The 19,195-nt window shown below is 40.8% G+C and overlaps 1 protein-coding gene across 1 annotated transcript in view; it reads right to left on the bottom strand.

Annotated features, from left to right (window-relative positions):
• TCN2 (transcobalamin 2) overlaps positions 1 to 19,040 on the bottom strand; it is a 37,588-nt gene extending 18,548 nt beyond the window's left edge. Inside the window, exons 1-2 of the mRNA XM_072803235.1 lie at positions 18,980 to 19,040; positions 1,044 to 1,149 (exon numbers count right to left, since the gene is read on the bottom strand). The gene's annotated coding sequence lies outside the window, so the exon portion shown is untranslated. The remainder of the gene's footprint in view (positions 1 to 1,043; positions 1,150 to 18,979) is intronic.
• Positions 19,041 to 19,195: the final 155 nt, after the last annotated feature.

Raw genomic sequence — 19,195 nt, 5'->3', positions numbered from 1 at the left:
AAATCCCAGTAAGCTATTTTGTGGGTGTTGATAAATTGATTCTAAAGTTTATATGGAGAGGCAAAAGACTTAGAGTAATCAACAAAATACTGAAAAAGAACAAAGTTGGAGGACTGACACTACCTAATTTCAAGATTTACATGAAGCTACAGTAATCAAGATGGTGTAGAACTGGTGAAAAAATCCACAGGTTGACAGATGGAACAGAATAGAGACTCTAGAAATAGACCCATACAAAAACTGTCCATTGATATCTTGATAAGGGAGCAAAGAAATTGACAATGGAGAAAGGATACTTATTCCAACAAATATCCTGGAACAATAAAATGTCCATATGCAAAAAAAAATTTATTTAGACATATACCTTATACTTATCATGAAAAATTGAGAACTAAACATAAGATACAAGGCTATAAAACTTAAAGCTTCTAGAAGAAGTTATGACTTTTCCACACAATGTCAAAGTCATGGTCTGTGAAAGAAATAATTGATAATCTGAGCTTCATTAAAATTAAAAATTGCTCTGCTGAGGACACAATCAAGAGAATGATAAGACAAGCCACCGACTGGGAGAAAATATTTGCAAAACACAAGATAAAAGCTGTTATCCTGGGGCACCTGAGTGGCTCAGTCGATTGAGCATCTGCCTTCAGTTCAGGTCATAATCCCAGGGTCCTGGGATCAAGCCCTGCATCAGGCTCCCTGCTCAGAGCCTGCTTCTCCCTCTCCATCTTCCTTGCCACTCTGCCTGGTTGTGCACTCTCTCTCTCTAAATAAATAAATAAATAAGTAAATAAATAACTTAAAAAACACACACACAACCCTGTTATCCAAAATATGCAAAGAATTCTTAAAACTCAGCAATAAGAAAACAAGCAACCCAATTAAAAAATGGGCAAAAGACCTGAATAGACACCTCATCAAAGATGATATATAAATGACAAATAAGCATATGAAAAGATACTCCACATCATATGTCATTAGGAAATTAAAACAATCATGATACCACTACAAACTTGTTAGAATAGTCAAAATCAGGGCACCTGGGTGACTTAGTTCGTTGGGTGTCCAGCTCTTGATCTCAGCTCAGGTCTTGATCTCAGGGTTGTAAATTTAAGCCATGCACTGGATCAACCCTGGGCTTGGAGCCTATTTTAAGAAATAAATAAACAAATAAAATTTAAAAAAATTTTAAAAAGGGTGCCTGGCTGGCTCGTTGGTTAAGCATCCAACTCTTGGTTTTGGCAAGATCATGATCTCAGGGTCCTAAAGTTGAGGCCTGCACTGGGATTCTCTCCTTCCCTCTCAATCTACCCCTCTCCTGACCACATGTGCAAGCTCTCTCTCAATAAAATAAATACAATATAAATAAATGAATAAATAAAAGAATGGTCAAAATTCAAAACACTGACACCACCAAATGCTGGTGAGTATGCAGGTGAACAGGAACTGCCATTCATTGTTGGTGGGAATGCAATATAGGACAGTCACTTGGGAAGACAGTTTGGCAGTTTCTTTCAAAGCAAAACATAGTTTTACTGTCAGATTCTGCGATCATACTCCTAGCTATTTACCCAACTGGAGATCCATACAAAAATCTGCATATAAAAGTTTATAACAACTTTATTCATAATTACCAAAACCTGCAAGCAACCAAGATATTATTTAATGAGTGAATGGAAAAACAAATTCTGAGATATATATAAAATATGATGTATATATAATGAAAATATGGTATAAACAAACAAAAAAGAAATGGGAAATCAAGCCACAAGGAGACATGAATAAAACTTAAATGCATATTGATGAGTGAAGAAAGAAGTGAGTCTGCTAAGTCTACTTACTATATGATTGCAATTATATGACATTCTGGAAAAGACAAACGATAGGGATAGTAAGATCAGTAGTTGTCAGAGGTTGCAAGGAAGAAGGTTGGGTAAAGGGGTTGAATAGGTAGAGCAAAAATAGGGGATTAGGGGCACCTACATCACTCAGTCATTAAATGTCTGCCTTCAGCTGAGGTCATGATCTCAGGGTCCTGGGGTCAAGCCCCGTTTCATGCTCTCTGCCCACATCTCCCTCTCACTCTCACTCTGTGCTCTCTCCCTCTCAAATAAATAAATAAAATCTTTTTTTTAAAGATTTTATTTATGCATGAGACACACACACACACAGAGGCAGAGACATAGGCAGAGGGAGAAGCAGACTCCTTGCAGTGAGCCTGATGCGGGACCCAATCCCAGGACCCCGGGATCACACCCTGAGCCAAAGGCAGATGCTCAACCACCAAGCTACCCAGGTGCCCCAATAAATAAAATCTTAAAAAAAAAAAGAAAAGGTTTTTTTTAGAATGGTGAAACTATTCTGTTTGATAGTAATATGGTGGATATATAATACTATGTATTTGTAGAGACTAATAGAACTTGACAGCACATAAAGTGAACTTAATGCATGCAAATTTAAAAAAAATCATTGAGGAGATCAGGAGATCCCAGGATAGAATGCAGAACATGACAAGCAATCCAATCTGTATTACCAGTGTATAAAGCAACAGAAGTAGTGGAAGATAGGATGCTGACCTAAGAAACTTTGAAAATGAGTGGGATCTGTAAGAATACTGGCAGAAAGATCTACACATAAGCACTGTACTCTAAGCTGTATATCATAAAGGTATGAATGAATTCTGATACTACTAGACATGTGTACTGGAACTGGACAATTAAGTAAACAGATTGCAGATTATGAAGGCAGGTTTCTCACAGCTGAAGTGTGAATTTACAGATATGCAAGAGGAAGCTAGAATGATCTATCATTATCTATCTAATGATAATGGATTAGAGCTAGAGACATCTCTATGACCTCATGTGTAGCTTAATGTAGACAAGGATAATGATATATAGAATATTTATAGATAAGTGTGTATACAACAGAGCAGTATTATGAAAATTAATAAATGGAAACCTTGTTTACAATGGCATCAGGAGGCCAGCAGGGGGAGCTCTCATAGACTACCACTTGTTCTCTGCAGACCCGGTAAGAGGAAGACTTTGTAGGTATACACATCAGCAGAAGAAAGGAAGATTTTCTCCTTCCCTGGCAAACACCACCTAGCCATTAAGAAACAATCACAGTTCAGCCAATGAGAAACCACTATACTTAGAACTCCCAGTCTACTCCAATGAGTTCAGCCCTTCCAAATCCCCCTTTTCTCTATAAAAAAGTATTTCATTTGTTCTTCTGACCCACCATGGTTTTGCTGTAGCTTGCTTGTCCTGGATTGCAATTCTCAGCTCTTCCCAAATAAACCCATCCTTTGCTGGTAAAATAATTGGCATTTTTACTTTTAAGGTTAACAGTATACACACATATTTTTTATTGTCAGCTGCAAAAGCCTAGAAGTGAAGACATCCCAGTAGCAATAAGATTACCTAGCACCCAGATTTTGGTTTATAATACCATTCTCTAGTAAAAGGGACTACGGGGTCCCTAGAAAAATGGCTGATTCTAGGACTGGGGCGAGAATTATTCAAAAAGCCTGGAACATCTTATAGTACGAAAAAGTAAAGAAGTGTGCATATGCTTTCACACTGATGGACTATGCCAAAGGGATATGGAAGCCAGTGAAAAGAATCCCCTAATGCCAAAACTGGAACAATTTGAGTAAAAAAATAAAGAAGTATTATAATATAATCCAAAGTGAAACATTATCATTGCGTTCATAGTGATATGATTGAATAAATAAATGGTGCCATTGACTAAATGTTTGTCTCCTCAAAAATCAGTATTGAAATGTAATCCCCAATGTGATGGTATTTGAAGGTGGAGACTTTGGGAAGTGATTAGCAGCCCTCATAAATGGAATTAGTCCCCTTACAAAACAACAACAACAAAAAAAAACCCAGGGAGCTCCCTTACTCCATGTGAGAACAGTGTGAAGATAACTGTCTATGAACCAGAAAGCAGGTCCTCACCAGATACCAAATCTGCTCGCACCTTGATCATGGACTTTCTAGCCTCCAGAATTGTGAGAAATAAATTTCTGTTGTTTATAAGCCACCTAGTTGATAGTATTTTGTTATAGCAGTCTGAACAGACCAAGACAAATAGACAAATATTCTTTGCAGAAGAATTCCAAATAATGTGTATAGATGTTCTGCCCTTATGGAGGGGAAGCATAACTCCCTACTCCTGAAGTATGGACTATGTACAGTGACTTCCTTCCAAAAAGTAGAGTATGGAAAGGGGGCAGGAGGAAGAGCAACTTTACAGTGGAGAAATCTGACAAACACTGCCTCAGCCGAATGGTCAAAGTCAACGTGAACAGTGATAGATCATGTTGGTAGTCCATACCCTTGATAGGATGTGATGATAATGGCATTTTCCATCTGTGTGCTTCCTCCCCCAGTCCCCAGTTTAACCATGGAAAAAACACCAAACTTCAAAGTAGGTATATTCTACAAAATACTTGACCATTATCCTTAACACCATTAAGGTCATCAAAAATAAGGAAGATCTGAGAAACTATCACAGCCAAGAGGAGTCTAAGGAGACATGACAACCAATGAAACATGGTATCCTGGAACAGGAGGGGAAAAAAAAGAATATTAGGTTAAAAACTAAGAAAATCCATATCATATGTGGATTATAGTTAACAATAAAGTATTGATATTGGTTCATTAATTGTAATAAACACAGCATACTAATGTTAGATATTAGTAATAAGAAAAACTGACTATGGAGTATATGGGAAGTATCTATACTACTCAATTTTAAAAAAGATTTTATTTACTTATTTCAGAGAGAACGAAGGCATGAATTGGAGAGAGGGGCAGAGAGAAAGGGAGAAGCACACTCTCTGTTGAGCAGGGAACCCAAAGTGGGCCTCGCAAGATCCCAGGACCCTGGGATCATGACCTGAGCCAAAGGCAGATGCTTAACCAACTGAGCCACCCAGGCACCCCTCTACTCAATTTTTTTAAAGATTTATTTATTTATTTTAGATAGAGAGAGAGCACAGTGGGAGGGACAGAGAGGGAAGGAGAGAGAATCTCCAGTAGACTCCACATTGAGCACAGAGCCTGACTCAGGGTTTGATCTTAAAACCCTGAAATCATGACCTGAGCTGAAACCAAAAGTGGGTTGCTTAACCTACTGTACCATACAGGCATCCCTATCTACTCATTTTTTTATGTAAAACTAAAACTTTCCAAAAAATAAAATATATTTTTTAAAAGGGAGAAGTTAAAAAAAATAAAAATAAAAAATAAAAATAAAATAAAAAGGAGAAGTTTCCTTAAAATGATCACCTCATCATTTTTGTGGACTTTGAAGGTAGTTTTTCAGGTGTTCCCAAGTAATTCTATGTTCTGGAGGGTCTACTGATTGTATGCAATTTACAGAGTGTGGGAATCTTTTGGGAGACTAGGTAAAAAAAAAAAAAAAGTGATGTTGTAGAACCATATTATAACCAATTTCACAAGGACTCGGTGATTTTAAGTGTCCTTATTTTTTAGAAAGATTTTACTTAAAAAAATCTAAAAAAAAAAAAAGAAAGAAAGATTTTACTTATTTATTTGAGAAAGAACAAGTGGAGGGGGGCAAAAGGAAGAGGAGAAGGAGAAGCAGACTCCTTGCTGAACAAGGAACCCCATGTGGGGTTCGATCCCTGAACCCTGGGATCATGATCTGAGCCGAAGGCAGATGCTTAACCGATTGAGCCATCCAGGTGCCCCAACTGTCCTTAGAAACAAAAATCTTAGTATAATTTTTGATAATTTATAAAATATTATAGTTAGTTCACCTCAATCATATCTCAATCAGTCCATCCATATTAATTTTATGATTCTCTTTGCAAGTTAAATAAAGTAAATGTTTCCAAAAATGTGAGCAATTAAAAGGTATGTATGATAGAGTAAGAGCATCCAACATAAGTCTAATGAGTGAGTTCAAGCCCCACATTGGGGCCCATGCCCACCATGGAGCCTACTTAAAACAACAACAACAACAACAACAACATAAGTCTAATGAAAACTACAAGAGAAAAAAATGGTGAGAATAAAGAAGAAGCAATATTTGAAAAGATAATGGCTGAGAATTTTCCAGAATTGAAGAAAGATAAAAATCCTCAGAATGAGGAATACCAGTGAATCTCAAGCCAGGTAAATAAAAACAAATCCAAACTTACATACATTATACTGAAGCTAAAAACGATAAAGAGAATATCCTAAAAGAAGCTAGAAAAAGGGGATGTCTGGTGGCTCAGTGGCTGAGCATCTGCCTTCAGCTCAGGTCATGATCCCAGGGTGCTGGGATGATTCCTGGATCCCGGGATGAAGTCCCACATCGGGCTCCTCACAGGGAGCCTGCTTCTCCCTCTGCCTATGTCTCTTCCTCTCTCTCTCTGTCTCTCATGAATAAATAAAATCTTAAAAAAAAAAAAAGCTAGAAAAAGACACATTTTCTACAAAGAAACAATAATTCTACTGTCAGATAATTTCTCAATAGTAACAAAGGAAGCCAGAACACACTAGATTAATATCTTATTGTGTTAAGAGACTATACTTGCCACCTAGAAGCCTATATCCAGTGTATCTCACTCAAAAACAAAAATTAAGTAAAATGAAGACATTTTAAGACTCCAAAAAACAAGAGCTTACCTGCATCAGAACCTTACTAATATACCTCCAGGAGAAGGGAAATGATTTTAGAAGGAAAGTCTAAGATGTGAGAAAGAATGAGAGTAAAGAAAATGTCAAGCTTGAGAATAAACAAATATTGACTACATTAAACAATACCAATGTCTAATATAAAGGGCATAAAAAGAAGATGAAAATAAAGTACAGCAGAGGTGCCTGAGTGGCTCAATCAGTTAAGCATCTGCCTTTTGCTCAGGTCATGATCCTGGAGTCCTAGGATGGAGTCCCAGGTCAGGCTCCCTGCTCAGCGGGAAGTCTGCTTCTCCCTCTGCCCCTTCCCCTGCTCCTTCTCTCTCTCTCAATCTCTCTCTCTCAAATAAATAAATAAAATATTTTTTAAAGAAAAAGTACAACAATTGTATATAAGTCTAGAGGGTTCAGATTGGAGTTAAAGTATGTTAAGATCTTGTACTGTTCCTGAGGAGACTAAAATAAAGATTAACTTTAGGATCTGCTAAGTCAAATGTATAAATTAAAATTTGGAGGTAATTGTTAAAAGAATAGAAACAAAGTACAGAAACTAGTAGAGGGTAAAACAGAATTAGTGCAGGGAGAATTTAATCCAAAGAAAACAAAAAGGAGTGGTGGGGGAGGGGGAGAAACCTAGAAAAGTGAAGATAGAACAAAAATTAGAAAACGTAAATCAGGGCAGCCCTGGTGGCGCAGTGGGTTGGCGCCGCCTGCAGCCTGGTGTGTGATCCTGAAGACTCAGAATCAAGTCCCGCGTGGGGCTCCCTGCGTGGAGCCTGCTTCTCCATCTGCCTGTGTCTCTGCCTCTCTGTGTGTGTGTCTATGAATGGATAAATAAAATATTAAAAAAAAAAAGAAAAAGTAAATCAAAATATATAAGCCATCACATCCATGTACTAACAGTGTCTTGAGTCTACATGAAGAGGATGCTTGGAAGCACCCCATTTGGTACTTGCCTAGACTCTGCCCTATGTGTTTCTTCCCTTGGCTGATTTTAATCTGCATCCTTTGTCTGTAATAAATTATAAACCTGAGTATAACAGCTTTCACTGAGTTCTGAAAGTCCTTCTAGTGAATTATCAAACCTGAGGATGATCTTGGGAACTCATGAACTTGTGACTGATGTTAGAAGTATGCACTATTCCCTATCTTCACAGTTGGTTAACTTTTGGACTATCTGATCTTCACCAAAAAATAAAATGGATTAAGTATGGCATTTTCTGTACAGCATGAATAAATACACAACAATAAGGATGAGTTTCATAAACATAATGCTGAATGAAAGAAGCCAGATGAAAAAGATAACATTGTGTAAGGAAATAAAACCTCCATGGATGTCTTGGTGCTTCTGTAGAAAACCCTAATCTTGGGGCACATGGGTGGCTCACTTGCTTAAGCATCTGACTCTTGATTCTGACTCAGGTCAGAATCTCAGGATCATGGGATTGAGCCCTGTATCAGGCTCTGCACTAAGAGTGGAGCCTGCTTAAGATTTGCCCTCTCCCCCTGCACCCCTCTGCCCCCCACCATACACTCTCTCAAGAAAGAAAGAAAGTGGGATCCCTGGGTGGCGCAGCGGTTTGGCGCCTGCCTTTGGCCCAGGGCGCGATCCTGGAGACCCGGGATTGAATCCCACATCGGGCTTCCGGTGCATGGACCCTGCTTCTCCCTCTGTCTATGTCTCTGCCTCTCTCTCTCTCTGTGTGACTATCATAAATAAATAAAAAAAAATAGAAAGAAAGAAAGAAAGAAAGAAAGAAAGAAAGAAAGAAAGAAAGAAAGAAAGAAAGAAAGAAGAAAGAAAGAAAAACTAGTCTCCTGAGATGTGGAAATGTATATGATGATATAAACGTAGGCAATGCTTGCTTTCACTTTACCTAAAAACATTTAATTTTTCAGATGCCATGAGACTTCAGTGTGTAGCCATTTGCCTAGTTAATTGGTGTTATCCAAAAGCAAAATAAAACTTCTCTTATCTCCCTGAGGGCCAAATGGATACGGTCCAACTAGGCCCCTGGTTTAAGCTCCCAAAGTTCCAGGAAAACTAGAGTGCTATCTCCCCATGTATTTCAAAAGAAATAAAGCCCAGACATCCCAAACATCTCTACATCATAAAAGCCAGATACTGGGGTGTATCCAGCACTTACAGGGATGTATTTACATTCCATCAGATTAGGGTAAATACCTAGGATCCTTTCCATTCAGGCTCCAATAAGCAGAGTTTTTTCTCTTTCAAGAGAAGCAGCTGCTTTTCTCCTACATATAGAAATGGAGAAACTCCATTGTTCTCCATCCCTCATTTATGACATATAACCCACCACTCACATAGAAAGCTTCCATCACGGCAGCGCTGGTGGCTCAGCGATTTAGTGCCACCTTCGGCCCAGGGCCTGATCCTGGAGACGGGGGATCAAGTCCCACGTCGGGCTCTCTGCATGGAGCCTGCTTCTCCCTCTGCCTGTGTCTCTGCCTCTCTCTCTCTGTGTGTCTCTCATGAATAAAGAAGTAAAATCTTAAAAAAATAAAAAAAATAAAAAAAAAAAAAACAACTTCCATCAGCTCTCACTGAATTGTCTGAGGGTCTAGGTGCAGGGAACCAATGCTGCAATGCTACTCTGGCTGTTAATCTGGTTGTGGGTATCAAGTAAAAATTCTTTCGCTTGACCCAGAAACCTCATATTTCTGCAGTTTACATATGTATATGCGAGTGGGTTAACACCTTGGACTCCTCCTAGTTCTTACCAAAAGATGTTATGAAATTGACACAAAGTTCGAAAACTAAGATATGATTTGGGAGGTGAAATTAGAGATTCTCAGTGAGGAATAGGAACTAAAAGGGTGTACACTTGGGAGGGCTTTTCAGTGTGTTGGTCGTGTTCTGTTTCCTTATCTGGGTGCTGGTTCTATGAGTATGCTTGCTTTGTGAATCATCATCAAGCTATGAATTTATGACTGGCCATGTTAGTCCAGGTTTTCCAAGATTAGATGCCAAAAGGAGATTAGGGGTGCATAGGATTGATTGGGGAGAATTCTGTGCATATAAAGATGGAGGGACCCAGAGGAGGCCAGAGGACCCATCAGACTGTGGTGCAGGGAGAGAGGGAAGGAAAGAGATAAGGGTGGTTGTAGGCTGCTGTACAGCTCTAAGAAAGTTTTAGCAAGACTGATAGTGAGCCCTCAAATCAGTCACTGTAGGTAAGTGTCTGACAACCAACTTTAAAAAAAAAAAAAATTATTTATTTATTTGACAGAGAGAGAGAGCACAAGTAGGCAGAGTGGCAGGCAGAGGGAGAGGGAAAAGTAGGCCCCCTGCTGAACATAGAGCTCCCATGTGGGGCTCCATCCTAGGATCCTGGCTGGGATCACGACCTGAGCCCCTGAGCCGAAGGCAGACACTCAACTGAGCACCGAGGCACCCCTGACAACTAGCTTTTTAAAAATTGTAATGCAAGTGCCTGACACTAAGCTTTTGATTGCCAAGGCATCCATTTCGAGGACAACCATCTCGAATAAATATATTGCCAACTGTGTGATACAGTTACTAGCTAAACAGATAAGGAGACAGGCAGCCCCCATTCCTGTAGTTTCCCCTTTCAGAAAGCCCTGGATAGCCTGCATAACTGCCCATTGAGTGCTTTTCTCTTCCTATGCCCTAATTTCTGTTCTTATGTTTTGAATTTGCCAATGAAGAGGGAGCCCTTGAAACTCTAGGCAGCTGACCCTTGATCCCAACAAGGGCAAAACCCCCGGTGCATGCTCTCTTTCTACCTGTGACCTTACTGTGTGGCCCTGGGCATGTCATGCACCCTTTAGAATCTGGGAGTAATAAATATTTTTTCTTAAGTTCCTTGATGGTTATTGCTGATGTCTTGCAATCATAATAAGAAACACAAGGGCCAGTCCAGCACAATATTGGCTTCAGTCAGGGAAATGACTGTAGGGCCTTGCCACAAGTCATCCAGGCCCAGGGGAGTGCCCCAGGCATTCTTAGCTGACAGTATCACTATCAATAGCTGAGATGAACACGAAACAGTCATCAAATAGAGGAGCCTGTGGCTCTAAGGAATAAGTCTGCCTCAATATCCTTGCTATGCACAATCATTGGCTAAGAGCAGCCCCATGGGAAGTGTCATCTTGGCACTAACATGTGATGGATTTCATAGCACAGCTGGGGCAGTCAGATAATTATGCTGCCATAGTAGGAGATCTAAGAGGCACGTCTTCTAGCCAATACAGTCCACTCTTTGCACTATATATATTGGCTTTTCCACACAGGTTCAAGGAATAGCTCCACGGGCCTCTCTTTCTGAGTGGAACTTTAAAACAGGGAAGTTAAGGGGGGCCTGGGTGGTACAGTTGGTTAAGTGGACAACTCTTGGTTTTGGCTCAGGTCATAATCTCAGGATTGTGAGATTGAGTCCTTGCGTTGGGCTCTGCACTCAGCTCAGGGTCTGCTTAAGACTCTCTCCCTTTGGGATACCTGGGTGGCTCAGGGGTTGAGCCCCATGCCTTCAGCCCAGGGCATGATCCTGGAGTTCCAGGATTGAGTCCCACATCAGGCTCCCTGCATGGAGTCTGCTTCTTTCTCTGCCTATGTCTCTGCCTCTGTGTGTGTGTGTGTTTCTCATGAATAAAAAAAAAAAAAAAAAAAAAACTCTCTCCTTTTCCCTCTGCTTCTCCTTCTCTCTCTCTCTTTTTCTCAAATAAATAAATAAATCTTAAGAAAAATAAAACAGAGAAGTTAGTAGAATAAATTACAACCCCCATTGCTTCAGCTGTTTTCTGGCTGCCACTGGTACTCCTCCTGTCCCTCTTCTACTATCCATTCTATTCCTTTTTAAAAAATATTTTATTTATTAACTAGAGAGAGAAAAAGCACAAATGGGCAGAGAGGCAGAGAGAGAGGGAGAAGCAGGCACCCCATTGAGCAGGGAGCCCAATACTGGGCTTAATCCTAGGATCCCAGAATCATGACTTGAACCGAAAGCAGACTCTTAACAGACTGAGACTCCCTAGTGTCCCTCAAAAGAATTTTTATATGCTAAAAAGGATCTACAAGATACTGGAGGTTTTGCCTTAGTCAAGTTGATGTTGTTTTTTCCCCTCTAGTAAAGCATTAACTTAAGATAGCTAAGAGTTTCCTTCTGGAAGTTAGGTTATTTATTAATAAGAATGCTTTTCCCTTGTAAATCACTAAGACATTTGCAAACTGATGGAGAATCTTGTCTTGCAGGACTGTGATCTCTATTTAACTATTTGTTTTCCCTTCTCTTAGTTTTAGGGCAGCCAGGAGTGCCTGAGGGAGTCACACCAATCCTGAATCCTATATCCTAGTAGGGGGTTGAGGGGGTCCGCTTGGGCTTTGTCCTCAGCTCTCTCTGCTCCCTCATCAGTTTGGCACTAGGATATACATACAGACCAATGAGCTAGAACCAAGAGACGAAAAGTAAACCCTCGCACATATGGTCAATTGATTTTTTGACATGTTACTTCTCTCATCATCTTTACCTCCCATCCTCTTCAGCAAGGCTGTTTCATACATTTATTGAACTGTTAAGATTGTTTTATCACAATCTGCATTCCATCCTGGGATTCCACTGACCTCCTAAGTAATTCTTTTTGTGTTAATTTGCACACATTAAGATTCACTCTTTGTGTTCTACCATACTGTGGGTTTTGACAAATGCATGGTGACATACCCCTCCAGTACAGTATCACACAGCATAGTTTCACCACCCTAAAAAACTCCATGTGCTTCATCTAGTCAACCCTCTCTCCCCCCACCACTGAACTTCTATCAACCATCGATTTTTTTTAACTAACTGGTCTTTTAATTGTCTATAGTTTTCCTTTTCCAGAATGCATTAAAATTGAAATTTTAAAATATGTAGGTTTTGCTGACTGGCTTCTTTCACTTAGCAATGTGCATTTAAGATTTATCCACTCTTTTCATGGCTTGATAACTCATTTCTTTATGGATAGTGTGTTTATCCATTCACCATAGTGTGTTTATCCATTCACCTATTGAAGATTATCTTGGTTCCTTTTAACTTTTAGCAATTATGAATAAAGTTGCTCTAAATATTCACAGCAGGTTTTGTATATATATTTAGTATTCACATAAGTTGCCCAAAGTGTCATTATTGGATTGAATCTTAAGACCACATTCAGTTTTGAAAAACAAAACAAACAAACAAACAAAAAACAAAAAAAAAGACTACATTCAGTTTTGAAACAAAACTGCCGAACTATCTTTCAAAGTGGCTGGATCACAATTGTCTGTTTTAAAAAATAATTTAACAATATTTATTTTGGCAACTACTCTATGTAGTTGGTGTATCCATTTTATAATTGAGGAAGAGTGGTACAGTGAGGTAAGGTGCCTTATTCCTAAAGCCAAGTGTGTCTACCTGCAGAGACTGGACTCTTCACCACAATGGTGAAGAATACATTCCACGAGTAGACATGATGAGAACAAAGGTAAAAAGAAATGCAAGTAAAATTAAATTTCCTTACAATTTGCAGCCAATTAACAAATTCTTGCGAAAGGCAGAGTATGACACTCTTCCAGGAACTCAAAACTGCGTTAAGGTTAATGCCTTCCTAGAGGCAAAAAGGAACCTTAGCCTGACAATAGCCAGACCTCTAGGATCCTGTATGTCTTTCACATATGAAAATCCTTTTGGAAACTTCCTTTCTCTGTGCCCTCCTAACTTAAAAGTATATAATCAATCCCTGCTCACAACTCCAGTGCAGCTGTTTCTACACATGGGTCCTATCTCCATGCTTTAATAAAACCACCATTTTGCATCAAAGACATCTCAAGAATTTTTTTTTAAATTTTATTTATTTATTCATGAGACACACAGAGAGAGGCACAGGCACAGGCAGAGGGAGAAGCAGAGGGAGAAGCAGGCTCCATGCAAGGAGCCCCACGTAGGACTCGATCCCAGGTCTCCAGGATCACGCCCTGGGCTGAAAGCAGGTGCTAAACCGCTGAGCCACCTGGGCTGCCCTCAAGAATTCTTTCTTGATCATCGGCGCCAAACCTCATCCCATCAAACCTCACCTATATTCCAAAACTACATCATTATGATTTCTGTTGCTATTTGTCACCAAAAGAAAAAAAAATGGCTTAAAATGATGGCTGATTTTGTCTGTCTCACAAATTTCTCATGAGTAATTTTTCTTTTAAGATTGTATTTATTTATTCATAAGAGACACAGAGAGAGGCAGAGACATAGGCAGAGGGAGAAGTAGGCTGCTTGCAAGAACCCCAGTGTGGGACTTGATCCCAAACCCCAGGATCACACCCTGAGCAAAAGGCAGACGCACAACCGCTGAGCCACCCGGCATCCCTGTCATGAGTGATTAAGATAGTTTTCAAAGTCTTTGGTAACCTGAAACTAAAGTTTGCTTGGATGATAAACTGAATTCATTGTAATGTAGGGAACAAAGACAAGGAAATGTAGATAAAATAAAATTTCCTTATAACCTGCAGCCCGTTGACAAATATTTGAGGCAGTCAGAGTATGAACTTCTCCAGGAAACTCCCAACTGTCTTAATGTTAATGCTTCGCTAGAAGGAAAAACAACCCCTAGTATCCTGTGGGTCTTCTTTAGCATATGAAAGTTCTTTTGTAAACTTCCCTTGTCTTTACCTCCAGCAACTCTGTAGTATATAATTAGTTGCTCTGCACAATTCTAGGGCAGAGCTCCTTGTGCCCAGGGGTCCTGTCCCTGTGCTTTAATAAAACCACCTTTTTGCACCAAAGATATCTTTAGAATTCTTTCTTGGCTGCCCTCTCTGAATCCCATCACTCCCAACCACATCAAGTGGACAACTAAGTCTTTTCCAAATAAATAAGATAATGGATGATACATTGATTATTGAACATAAAGTTTTTTTTTTTTTTTTTGAACATAAAGTTTATCTACTTTTGGCTTCTTATTACAAAGAAACTAAAGATATTGGGTCTGTTGGTAAACATGCTTTGATCTTTATTAAAAGATTGTACTGTGGAAAAATGTTTTTATTTTAAGATTTTATTTATTCATGAGAAACAGAGAGAGAGAGAGAGAGAGAGAGAGAGAGAGAGAAAGGCAGAGACACTGGCAGAGGGAGAAGCAGGCTCCATGCAGGGAGCCCGATGTGGGACTCGGTTCGGGGACACCAGGATCACGCCTTGGCCTGAAGGCGGCCCTAAACCACTGAGCCACCCAGGCTGCCCCTGGAAAAATGTTTTTAAAATTGTAAAATGTATTCATAAATTTCAGATCTAAAAGAATTCTGGGGATCCCTGGGTGGCCTGCTTCTCCCTCTGCCTGTGTCTCTGCCTCTCTCTCTCTCTGTGACTATCATACATAAATAAATAAAAATTAAAAAAAAATTCTTCTGCTAAATGTCATTAAGACTGACGGGCGGCGGGTCGCGGGGTAAGGTTTAGGTAAAAATCTGATTTAAAAAGTTGTAGAAAGTTTAAGAAGGGAAATCACTGGAAAGGAATTTTATATATAGTTGGGACTAAGTTTGAAATGAATGGATTTTTTTAAAAGATTTTATTTATTTATTCATAGAGACACACACAGAGAGAGAGAGAGAGAGAGAGGCAGACACAGACAGAGGGAGAAGCAGGCTCCATGCAGGACTTGATCCTGGGACTCCAGGATCACACCCCCCGGCTGCAGGCGGCGCTAAACCTCCTCGCCACCAGGGCTGCCTGAAATGAATGGATTTTTAAAGTATTTTTGGTATAAGATTACAATTTTTTTTTAAGATTACAGTTCTTATACAATTGTAAAAAGACAAGTTTCCTTGGATTGTTGGTCTGCTCCTAATAAGAAAATACAAAGTTTTTTTTCTCTTTTGTCTGCCTAGGAAACCAAAGTTTCTATGTTTGGTCTTTATCAAGTCTTTGATTACTTAAGATAGTTAAAACTTCTCAATATTAAAGGAGCTAAGTTTTGCTAACAACTATATAAGCCTACTTATTTGCTCTTTGGAATCTCTTATTGCTACTTTGGTTAAATAAAATATTAAGTTTTAAGTTTTGCAATGATCAGTGATACTGTATAGGAATGTGCTTTAAAACTTTCGGAGGGGGTGGCGCCTGGGTGACTCAGTCTGGTTAACATCTGACCCTGGCTCAGGTCAGGATCTCAAGGTCCTGGCATCCTGCCCTCCATCTGGCTGCTCAGATGGGGACCTGCCCTGCTCAGCAGGGAGTCTGCTTGTCCCTCTCCTTCTCCCTCTGCCACTCCCCCCTATTCATATTCTTTCTCTCTCTCAAATAAATAAAAAAAAAATAACAACTTTCTGAGGGTTTTAAACAAACTCCCTCGAGATTTAAATTGTAAGTGAAGTCTTTTTTTACTAATCAGGCCTTTTTATTTGGTATGTTCAGTTACTCCAGAAGTACTGTTAAACAAATGATAAACTTTAGGTTATAGTGTTTAGGTAAATGCTATAACTATTTCAGAGATCATATGTAGTTCCTAAAAAAAAATTTTTTTTATGATAGTCACAGAGAGAGAGAGAGAGAGAGAGAGGCAGAGACACAGGCAGAGGGAGAAGCAGGCTCCATGCACCAGGAGCCCGACGTGGGATTCGATCCCGGGTCTCCAGGATCGCACCCTGGGCCAAAGGCAGGCGCCAAACCTCTGCGCCACCCAGGGATCCCAGTTCCTAAAATTTTTAATACATTTTGATATAAGGCCATCATTTGATATTCTTTTGATTATTGAAGGGTTAGGTGTCACAGAAATAAGTGGATTTCCTTGTCAGTTATGTTACAAGGAATTCTCTTATCAGATCTTTAACCATGTTCATTTTTGAGTCTTTTCTTATTTACAGTCATTGTTTTAATCTCTTGAGAAACACATTTCATCTTTAAGGAGATTTCATGAAAAGGGCTTCTGACAAATACAGGTTTTTGAGATCTTTAAAATCATAAACTAAGGAGTACCTGGATGGCTCAGTCAGTTAGGCATCTGCCCTTGGCTCAGACCATGATCCTGTTGTGCCCAAGATTGCAAATCCAAGAAACCACCACGGAGCCGACACCAATGCAAGCGCACCAGGGTTTATTAACAAGCTTGAGCTTGGGTCCAAGTATACCCAACACAGCGAAGCAGGGACTTGGACCCCGAAGTGGGTTACAGCTGGTTTTTTTATAGGCTGGTCTAGGGGATTTTCAGAAGGGGTGGTGGAATTTCTCAAGTTCTGTTTACACTCTGATATTGGGGCTTTCAAGGGCATGGAGCTCTGTTCTCATTCTAATATGGGACTCGATCCAGGGACTCCAGGATCATGGGCTGAGCTGAAGGCAGACACTTAACTGCTGAGCCACCCAAGCATTGCGTTTCCAGGGTTAAAAAGCATTCCAAGGGAGAGTCCTTGGGAACTGGAGAGGTCAATTGCCAAGAAAATCACCCCCTGGTTTCTGAGTGGCTTGCCACACAAGCTATATCAGAGGTTCCGGGTGTCAAAGTGACGTGAGGTGTCCTTCAATGAAATCGCTATGATCACCACCCTGCCCTGTAGGAGGGAATACTAGAATACTAGTCATTCTAGACTTCAAATGGGTGCTGGTGTATGAACTGAGATATCGTGCCATGCTTTGCCTTGCCATGAAGAACCTTCCCTTTTTTTTTTTTTAATTTTTATTTATTTATGATAGTCACACAGAGAAAGAGGCAGAGACATAGGCAGAGGGAGAAGCAGGCTCCATGCACCGGGAGCCCGACATGGGATTCGATCCCAGGTCTCCAGGATCGCGCCCTGGGCCAAAGGCAGGCGCTAAACCGCTGCGCCACCCAGGGATCCCGAACCTTCCCTTTTTAACCCAAGGAAAACAGCACAAAAGTTTTACAAGGGAAAATTACCAAATTTGTCATTTAAGTAGTTAGAAGGGGACATTGATGGAAAACACTTAAGGTAGAAATCCATCATGATCTAAGTAACATTCTAACGCAGGTGGTTCTTACAGCTAACTTCCCTAGGAAATGGTCCTGGGTTGAATTCAATCAGGTACTGGTTTTGGCTGGCTCCGAGTGCAGGTCTCACAGCCACAAGTGGCTTAATCAGAGATGTGGAGGGGACCTCATTAGACCAATGAGGAAACCTCACAGGAGAATCTTAAGATTGGCAGCTGGCCTAGTGACTTAGGTGGCTGTCCCATGCCTCCCCCCCCCCCCCCCCCCACGACCAAGACAATTTTGTATAAGGACAGAAATGAAGAGAGGACATCAAGTTTCTGGGTCTTGTTACCATTCGGGCCAGGGGACAAACTTCCAGCCAAGAGGCAGGCTTTTCCTCCCCATAGAGCTGCCACAAGGTAGAAGATTGCAGCCTGAGCAATCGACGTGAAAGTGTTCCAGTAAGACCATACTCCTTGAAAAGCCCTTAAATGAAAGTAAAGGAAGAGAAGAGAAAGCACTTAGCAAGTTTGCACCCAAGCTCGGAGTCCAGATGAGGAAGACCCAGGCTGCATGTTGGGACAGCAAAATGATGTGAGCTGTTGGGGTCTCCAGGATCAGGCCCTGAGTGAAAGGCAGATGCTCAACCGCTGAGCCACCCAGGCGTCCCTAAGGTTGCCTTTTTGCCTCTAGCAAAATGTTAACGTTGAGGCAGCTGAGTTCCTGGAGGAAGGTCACCCTGTCTGTCCCAAGTACTTGTCAATGGGCTGTACATTATACGGAAATTTAGGTTTTTTTCCTGTATTTCTTTCGCCTTTGGTCTCCACATCACACACCATCCAAAGGTGGGGTGAAGATTTGTATAATCCTCATAATTATCCTTTGAGGAACACAATATGGAAAGTAAAGCTCAAACATGCTGAATGTACATTTAAAATATACCACAGGGACGCCTGGGTGGCTCAGTGGTTGAGCGTCCGCCTTCAGCTCAGGGCGTCAGGCGCCCCTGGGGAAGCTGCTTCTCTCGGCCTAGGTCTTTCTCTCTCTCTCTCTCTCTCTCTCTCTCTCATGAATAAATAAATAAAATCTTTAAAATATATATATACCAGAGTTCTATAGCTCTGCTTCGCCTTTTGTCATTTGTCACTTCACCGCTAAGGCTCGCGACAGAAAAGTGGCCTCTAGGGTTACCATGCTTCTCTGAGGAAAAAATTCTGCTTTTGATCTGCTTCATCCCCCTAAGAGCCAATGAACCAAAGGCAAAGCCCCCGGCCGCCCCCGGAAAACACAACCCAGCCTCAGTCAGCGCCCCCGGCGGCCGCTTTTCCTCGGGAGGAGCCTCGTTCCCACGGTGCCTAGCAACCGTTACCATGACAACACGACCGGCGCTCGCGCACCTCCCAGCGAGGCTGTCGTCTGCATCCCAGAAGGTACTGCGCTGTCGCCAAGCCTTCCGCCCCCCTGCATCCCAACATGCAACGGGGTTCTATTAAAAATCAAGCGAGCGTCCCCAGGATGGTTATAGGAACGCCTGAATATCTGTGTTCGTTTAAACATGAAAACTGACTGTCATATGTTCACAGACGAGAAAGAACTCTAAAGAGAGGCCTCGG

Source organism: Canis lupus, chromosome 27 (assembly GCF_048164855.1).
Source record: "Canis lupus baileyi chromosome 27, mCanLup2.hap1, whole genome shotgun sequence".
Classification (NCBI taxonomy): Eukaryota; Metazoa; Chordata; class Mammalia; order Carnivora; family Canidae; genus Canis; species Canis lupus.
The sequence above is the reverse complement of the archived record's forward strand: the minus strand, read 5'-3'. Positions and strand labels throughout refer to the sequence as shown.